The sequence below is a fragment of the Ammospiza caudacuta genome, unplaced genomic scaffold (assembly GCF_027887145.1).
Source record: "Ammospiza caudacuta isolate bAmmCau1 unplaced genomic scaffold, bAmmCau1.pri scaffold_228, whole genome shotgun sequence".
Lineage (NCBI taxonomy): Eukaryota > Metazoa > Chordata > Aves > Passeriformes > Passerellidae > Ammospiza > Ammospiza caudacuta.
In genome coordinates, this window is record NW_026682999.1 from 108,447 (window position 1) to 116,832 (window position 8,386).

Consider the following 8,386-nt stretch of genomic DNA (forward strand, 5'->3'; position numbering starts at 1 on the left):
AACATCCCCAAATGGATTGATAAGGTATGATGTGCACATCTCTGCTGCTTTCAGAGTCAATGAAATTGACAATGAGTGTCTGGAAATTAGGAATGCCCACCCAGATTTTATCTCCATTACTTTCAGAACACCTTAATAAGGCACTTCCAGAGCTGAACACTGACATTCTCACCCTGCTCTATTTACTTTACATTTGAATACAGGCTGGTAGAAGGAGAAATTGGTCTGTAATTTCTCCCCAAATGACCTGTTGCACTTTCAGGTCAGGGGTAGATGTAGATTCAGCTAATCACTCTCTCTGTCCATGAATATTCCACTAGTGAACTGACATAAAGAACATCCTTGTTCTCTTTTGTACCTTCCTAAATGGTGCCCAATGAACAGGACACTTGCATAAATCTCACAGAAAATCACCAAAATTGCTGAAATTGACACTGAATTCCATGATAAAAGCTTCTGAGGAAAGGCTTGACAGAATCACTGAAGAAACTGAATCTTGGAAGAGAAACACATTTCAGCACAGATTAAGGGGAAAGAAAAAGAAATGCTGTAAAAATTCCAAGTGGAAGGTAAGGAGAAACACAGGAAGCACAGAAAGAACAAGGCCCTGTCAGATGACCTGTGCAAGGTAACTTTGTGCCCCAGCACTGTTAGAGGACATTCCCTGTCATTGGTGCAAGCAGCTGGAGCCATAAATGCTGATTGATTTGGGGGCCACAGTCTTGGTAAGTGCAGAGGTGGTTCAATAACCTGACATGAGGGAGTTCCCTCAGAGCAACTGGGATGCCAGAAAGAAGCGAACAGCTCACCACAGCCTGGCCCGCTCGGCTGCTTTTCCTTCTGACCCTCCTGGGGAGGCTCTGACATTTCCTCTTCCCTGATGGAAGCGCAGCTGCTGCCAAGGGAAACGTCCCCACACTCACTCACTGTTCCCTGTGCTTGCCAGATGTCCCATCTGCTGTCCCTGTCCAGGAGAGCTGCTCTGCTCGGGAGGAGGAGCCGAGGGAGAGCCTGGGAACATCGGCGGCTGCAACCCCTCCTGATCTGGTGCTGTTTATGGATGTGTAGCTAGATTTGGATAGGTACAAGTATAGGGATATTTACATACACTGACTGATATTTGTATAGGGATATTATGTGTGTATATTGTTATATTGATGCGTGTATATTCTCTGTTTACACAGTTGTACAGCTCTGTAGCTGTGCATTTCTATTGCTGGAGTTGTATGGATTTTTTTATTGGTCCATTGATATTTGTGTATTTATAGACAGGTTTGTTATATTTGTATTATATTGTCATGTTATATGTCATGAAATATGTAATGCATGTTTACATCTCTATATTGTTATGCCCATATATGTATTTACTTCTATTTATTATATATGGAGTTGTATAGTTCTACAATTCTATTTATTTAGTTCTGGATCTGAGATTCTTTAGAGAGGGATATTGATGTTTCTGTATTTGTATATGGGCTGTACAGTTGTAGTAATATGTAATAAATTTGATTGTTAAACTTCAATTCAGTAACTTCAACATTTGTGTACAGTGAGTTGTTGCAGACGGTTGCAATAAAGTAACTTTTTTTCACTCAAGTTGATATCTGTATATATTTACATAGCACAATTCTCAGAATAAATTAGATTTTATTCATAAATTGATATTTCTATGTTTCCATATTGGTAGCTAGCACAGATGTTGTAATTTAAAATAAATTTCATTTTTAAACATAAGTTAATGTTTGTGTATTTGTACATTAGTAGTGCGGGTGTAGCTATCTGCAATAAATGCAATGTTTCAACTGAAGTAAGTGTAGATTTGTGCTACCCAAAGCCATGAGCAGATGTAAATGCTGGAGGATTTTGGCCGTGCCAATCTCCGGCCATGCCCGGCACATGCCCCACCTGCACTCGGGCTGGGCAGGGGAAGCGCAGATTTGGGCTGGCAGCAGAGCCCCACGTTGGCTCAGAACTCGCTGCAGAGGCTGCTGAGAAAACTCCGGGGCTCCATGGGCACAGAATCCAAGCAGGAGCCACCCGGGGAGGACAAATCCCTCATCCCACGGGCAGCTCTTTAGGAAAGGGCTCCAAGTGTCCCCCTGAAGCTCATCCCAGAGAGCAGAAGCCAGCAGGGATCCTGAGCCAGCTCTGCTGCCTTTGGCAGCACTTTGGCAAAAGAGCTGCAGCAAGGGGGAGGCAGCAGCGACTGTGACTGCTGCAGGCTGGGGATGAAGGGAGGGCCATGGACACAAGTGCTGAGATGCCCCAAAATCCAGAGGGAGGCTGGAGAGCTGGGAATCAACTTGGCATTTCAGTGCCAAGCTCTCACAGGCACTGAAATGATGGAATCCCTTTGTGTGAAGTGACCTGGAAGAACTGACAGGGAGTTGCTGCTAGGATCAGCAGTAGCAGAAAGCAAAAATGTACAAACACTAGGAGATCATCTAATATCCCCCACAAGCAAAGGCTTCAAAAATGATCTCATATATTTAGAATAGAATAGAATAGAATAGAAATCAAAATATATAATATATAATATGCATGAAATTTAATGTACATGTATTTTTGGACAATTTTATTTTTTGATATATATTTTCATTTAAGATATATATTTGAAATAGTCTTTCAGCTTGGGAGAGTGAAGATTTACAACAGTGCAAAACCATCTGCCCACAGAGCAGTCAGCCCCCGGGTGTGTGCATGCACACCCACCCACTGTGCCTGCTCTTCTCAGCATCTCAGGGCTGCTGTTTGCACACAATTGGGATGAATTTAACTCAACCGAGCCACAAGTGGGGTGTCCAGCTTGTCATGAACACTCATGTAGCAACGAACAACACAGAGCTCTCAAATCACATTATCACAGGTCATTTCATTCCTGCTGGGCACTGCGGAACTCTTAAAAGACACAGAAAAGGGGTGGAAAACATTGGCATCATGCTACTGCTGGTGTCCTCCTGGAGAAAAATCTCTTGGGTTTCTTTAGGTGGTAGCTTTCCAAAAACTAGGAAAACTGCTGAGCACTGGTAGCCCAATTGTGAATGGTTTTCTTGACTTGGCAAAGCTGGGGTGTTAACAATGGACTCCATCCTTGGTCCAAATCACCTGCCCTCACCTGCAGACAAAAGCACCACCACCACCAGCAGCAGCTACATCAGTCAGTTTTCTCAGAAAGCTGTGTTAAATTTGGGAGAGGAAAGGAAAACACATCAGACACTGTGGATTAATGACAAGACTCCGAGGAACAGTTCCAAAGCAAAGGGCAGCAGCTTCTCTCTGGGCCACTCCTTGTGCCCCAAGGCAGCCGGGCTGCCCTGGCTGCCCAGGACCCTGCGCCCCGCGGGCTCTGCAGAGCTGCACAGCGGGGAGGCAGCTTCGGGCACCTCAGCCCCTGGGCAGGAGGGGCTGCTTGCTCTGCAGGGCTGCCTGTGGGCAAAAGCAGGGTGCTGGCCTTGTGCTCTTGGCCCCAGCCTGGCCTTGCAGGGCTAATCCTGTTCCCTGTCTCAAATGTGCTAAGGACAGACTTGTTTGTTTCCAGCTCTGCACAGGTGTGATTTGCACCACAAAATACTGAAGGACTAAGGCCTGAACAACAGACCCTGACTGAAGCCTCAACAACAGGACCTGAGCCAAAGCTGCCCTCTAGATGACCTTCCCAACCCAATCTTCTATGTACCTGCTCCTTAACCAAGTGTTACTATCAAAAGGATTGTTACATGCATTCACTGGTGAAACACGTCTTCACCTTTCTGCATGAGGAAAATGGACAAGGCCACACCTGGCCTTGGTTCCTCCTTGAGCCCTGGGCAGGCTCGGGGAGAAAACCAAGAGGAGAATGACACCAGCTGTGCCCCAGCAGAAGCTCTGGCACATTGCTCGTCCAGCACGTTCAGAGCCGGTCTGCTCTCACAGCGCACTCGGGAGCCTCGTGGCCACCAAAGGTGGAGGCACCGCAGGATTTCCCGGTTCCCGGCCGTGGCTCTGCAGGGCTGGGCTGGGACAGCTTCCCCCAGCTGATGTGCAGCTCTGCATGAAGGGGAAACCATTGGGGTACCTGCTGATGGATCTTCCTTAATCACCAGAGGCACCCATTTGTAATAATGCTGAGGTGCATTGCTTAGCTTATCCTTTCCTGACTCTTTTTTGCACTTTTGCATTACAGTAAATTACACTGTTCCTTCAGCTGGTGTCGGTGTCTGCATCTCTGACCCTCTCCACCATTAAAACAAACACACAGCCAGTTTAGCATGAGATCTGCCTCTCTGCCAGCCCATCTCTTGGCAAACACCGCTGGTGGCCATCTCCACAAATGAAATTCCCACTTTGCAATTTCCTTTGCTGCAGGCAGGTGAGAAAAGGAGCCACTCCCAGCTCTGGACACCTCCAGAAACCAGCTGCTTTCAGCAGTCAATACCCTGAAATATCAACCTCCTTCCTTAACCTGCCACAGGGAGCTCCGACCAAGAGGCCTTTTGTCCGAGGATACCCACAGAAGAGCTGGAGAAGGGAGCAGTTTGAAACACAGCTGCTTCAGAGTTTAAATCTGTCTTTATCAAATGAGCACACACCAACCTGTCCCAAAGGAAAAGGAGGCAGGAAAGAGAAGCTCCTCTCCCACATCAGCAAACTCTGTGCTTCCTTCTGTTCCAGCTGGAGAGTGGAGGCCATGGGCTGCCCCTCACTTTGGGAAGGCGCCCTGGGAATTGGCCTGATCTGGGAGGGGAGCAAAGGAATTCCCCAAAAAGTAGGAAAAGATTCTTTGGAAGCATTAGATTATGACAATATTTCTGGAGGAAAGCAAAAAAAAAAAAAAAAAAAAAAAGGTAATTGCAGTAATTCAAGAAGTTCGCAGAATGAAATTTGTTCGCCAATGCACCAACCCCAAAGTCTCTGTGGTGTGTCAGGAAGATCAGGAATGTAGAGAGCATTTTGAGCAGACACTGGATAGAAGCAAGCTGCACAACCTTGCATACGTGCCTTAGAGCAGAAACATGCTGTCCTTGGGCAAATAATATAAAGAAGTTTGCCAAGATGTACCCCAGGAAAAGAGATGTGAAGCAAGATGTTCTAAGGATGTGAAGAGAGGATATGGGGCAGAATGTTCTGCTGACACTTTTGCCAATCTATGTACCTGACCAAAGATATGTTAGCTCTTTGTCCTACACATAACACTTTGTAACCAGTTATATGTATTCACCCGGTGCTGAACCCTGCATTACCATATAAATGTACCCTGAGATTTGCAATGAACTAAGCACTGATCATTACCTCCATGAAGATTGATCTCTGCCTGCGGAGGGCTCCTTTCTCTATTACCCCTCTCCTTTTCCACGTCTCTCTCCCGTATACCTTATTTCTCTATCTGGCATCCATATACTTTCTTTCTTTACAGGAATGAACCTTCAAGACTTGGATAAACACCACTGGTGTCCGTCCCCCAGAGCATGAGCAGCTCCCCAGCAAGACTTCAAGACTAAGGGACAAAGCTTCCCCCCTCAGCTCTCCACAGCAGCTCTAGGGAGTCTCTCTCCATTGCAAGATCTCCTTTGTCAGTCTACAGTGACAAGAGTTGGCTGCAGGAGGCATTTGCATTGGAGCTGTCCCCAGATGGGAGGAAGAAAAAGAAGAGGTGATTCCTGAGGAAAGAAAAAGGCAACACCATTTGGGAAGACACCAGTGTGAGTTTGCTACAACTCTAAGCCAAAAATCCCATGAAGAAAGCAATATCCATCCATGGGGCAGCGCTTTGGCTTTGATATCAATGCTGACAAAATTGCTTCCCATTCCTGCTGCCGTAGCTCCAGTTCAGTAGAAATGTGCCACCTCTGCCAAAGACAGGCAGACATGGTGAGATAAAACCAGCTAGTCTGCTGAAAAGGAGTCCAAATGAATGTTTTCTAACTCCCCCTTTGCCTCCTCTCTGCAGCCAAGACAGAGCAATGTCCTTCCTCTCTGTCCCCAATGGTGACCCAGGCATGGGATGCAGTGTGGGGACAGAGCCTGTCACTGCTCCCAGTGCCCTGCCCTGCTCTTCCCTGCCTGCCTTGCCCTTCCCTGTCCTGCGGGATCCTGCTGTGCTGTGCCAAGCCGAGCCGAGCCCGGCCAGCGGTCATGCATTTTGGGAATGACCCTCCCCTGTGCCGCACGTAATGAACATAACACCTTCTAACTTTGACTAGTTAGAGAGTCTTTGTCCCTGATTTTCAGTTTTAACAATTCAGGGAGCTTTTGTTTTCCCTGACAGTACAGTTGCTGCCAAGGGAAACACACCCAAAGACCAAAAGTGACCCAGCCTTCCCTTTGCTTCCCTTTTCCTTCCCTCACTGCTACACAGCGCTCTCATACCAGGACCTCAGTGCTGCCTCACCTGAGGATTTAGAGCTGCCTCCAGGCCCTTCCAGGCTAAGTGCAGGTGCTCAGGGCTCTGAGGTTTCCTAGCTTCTTGGGAGAAGGTGTTTGCTTCATCTGGACTTCTTGGGGTTTCACTGGAGGAGCCAGGCACAGGGAAATTTCATCTCCACTGTGAGCTCTTCATTCTGCTTGTTCCCATGAAGCTCAAATGCCAACCTGAGCTCATCATTCCTCTGGTTCCCGTAGACCATCACAGCCCTTCCATGGCCTCTCCAGACAGGAGCAGCTGCACATCTTCAGAGCAGCAGTTGCCAGCCCGCATCCCATCAGGGAGGGAAAGAGTTTCTACCCTTGCTTTCCAAGCAGGTCCTGGTTAATGATCTTCAAAATGTTTTCCTGCAGTGCTGTATCATGGGTAGATCTCAAGTGAGAATCAGGTAGAAAGGGTCAAGTCGCCTAGGAAGGGGGACCTTGATAACAGAAAGATTCTCTGCCTGATTTTCGTGTCCTTACTGCAGATTTGGAGGGTGTTCTGGGCATTTTGCAGACAGCCTCTCTGTAGGGGTACAAGGGCAAGGTGGAAGATATTGCCTAACAAGTGGTCAGTGTTAGGTGCACTCTCCTCTTTCTTTGAATGAAGCCAAACTAGGACTCTGATAGGATATTGCAGATGTTTAAGACTGTCTGCCCTGCAAATCAAGCCGTGCCATTTGACGCTGGCAGGGGCTATGTAGAAATCCCGAGCGGGCCGGGGCTGCTGAGGAACGCGCCTCGAGCTGTTTGTTTTCCAGCATCACTCTCATTACGTGGTTATGACAATGGGAAGATGCCAGCAGCTCACATCCCAGGCAGCAGACCAGGAACTTAATGTTAAAACTTACTTTAAAAGTTTTTTGACCAATCACACAAAGCAAAAGCATATTGACAGTAGTTGGATCCAATCACTATAAGCACAGGTACCTTTGGTTAAAACAGTGCTTGTTTATTTTGAAGACAATACCTACCAGTAAGCCTTAAAACACAATGCAGTGAGCTGCATTATTAAGCTTCAACCTTCCCAATATCTTGCTAGATAAACTTTTCTGTAGCTTGGAGATTTATTCTAGACCAGCGTTAATACACAGACCATTGTTCTATTTGTCCTTGCTTTTCTGCAGTTTAAATAAGTTTTCTGCTGACCTATCTGACGGCTGCTGCTTGGCTCTAATCACAGTTCTGCTGTATCTGAGACCTGCCTTTTGCAGCTTTCCCAAAACTCTCTAATTTTGTGGATTCCCTCAGAGGACTCAGTGTGAGAGCCTCTGGAGAAGCGTGGAGGGCAGGGCTCAGGCAGGCTGTGCCAGTGCAGGATTTGAACTCAAGGCACCAGGAAGCACCAAGGCTGCAGACAGGAACTCAAGCCTTCTCATCTCCCTCCCTGCCAGAGGCAGGCTCAGAGCAGCCATCTCACCCCTCTCTAAACCAGTGGGGGCTCTGTCCTTACCAGGCTCCTCGGGCTCCTGGGGATTGTTCCCACAGCTCTCGGTGCCAGGCAAAGCTCCCTCTGCTGCAGCTCTGTCCACAGGCTCCCCTCCTGAGGACTCAGGGGCAACATTAATATTCCCCTTGAAAGAGAAACAGAAAGGAAGAAACCCTTCTCACCACTTAGACAAAACACCTGGTCCAACAACTCCATGGCTCACACACTTAATCCCTTGTTCCTAACAAGAACTCTGGGCCCCAAAGCCCTTCAACAGTCAGAAAAAATTGACTTCTCAAACACAGTCCAAAAGCTGTCAAAGCTGACAGTGACAGTGTTGAACATGGGGGTGACACTGAACACATGGAATGGCTGCTAAGGAAATCAATTGCTGCTCTGTTCTGTAAGGTTGCATGTCTGACAGCACTAACATCAGTCCTCATGTCACTAATTGCAATGGAAGTAGCACTGTCTTCTTTCTTCAGCCAACACCCCAATCGGTATCATGGTTTCAATGCCTCACCCAAGGCAAGTTGATGTAGAAATAAATTCAATGTACCTCATTTTGCAGGGCCC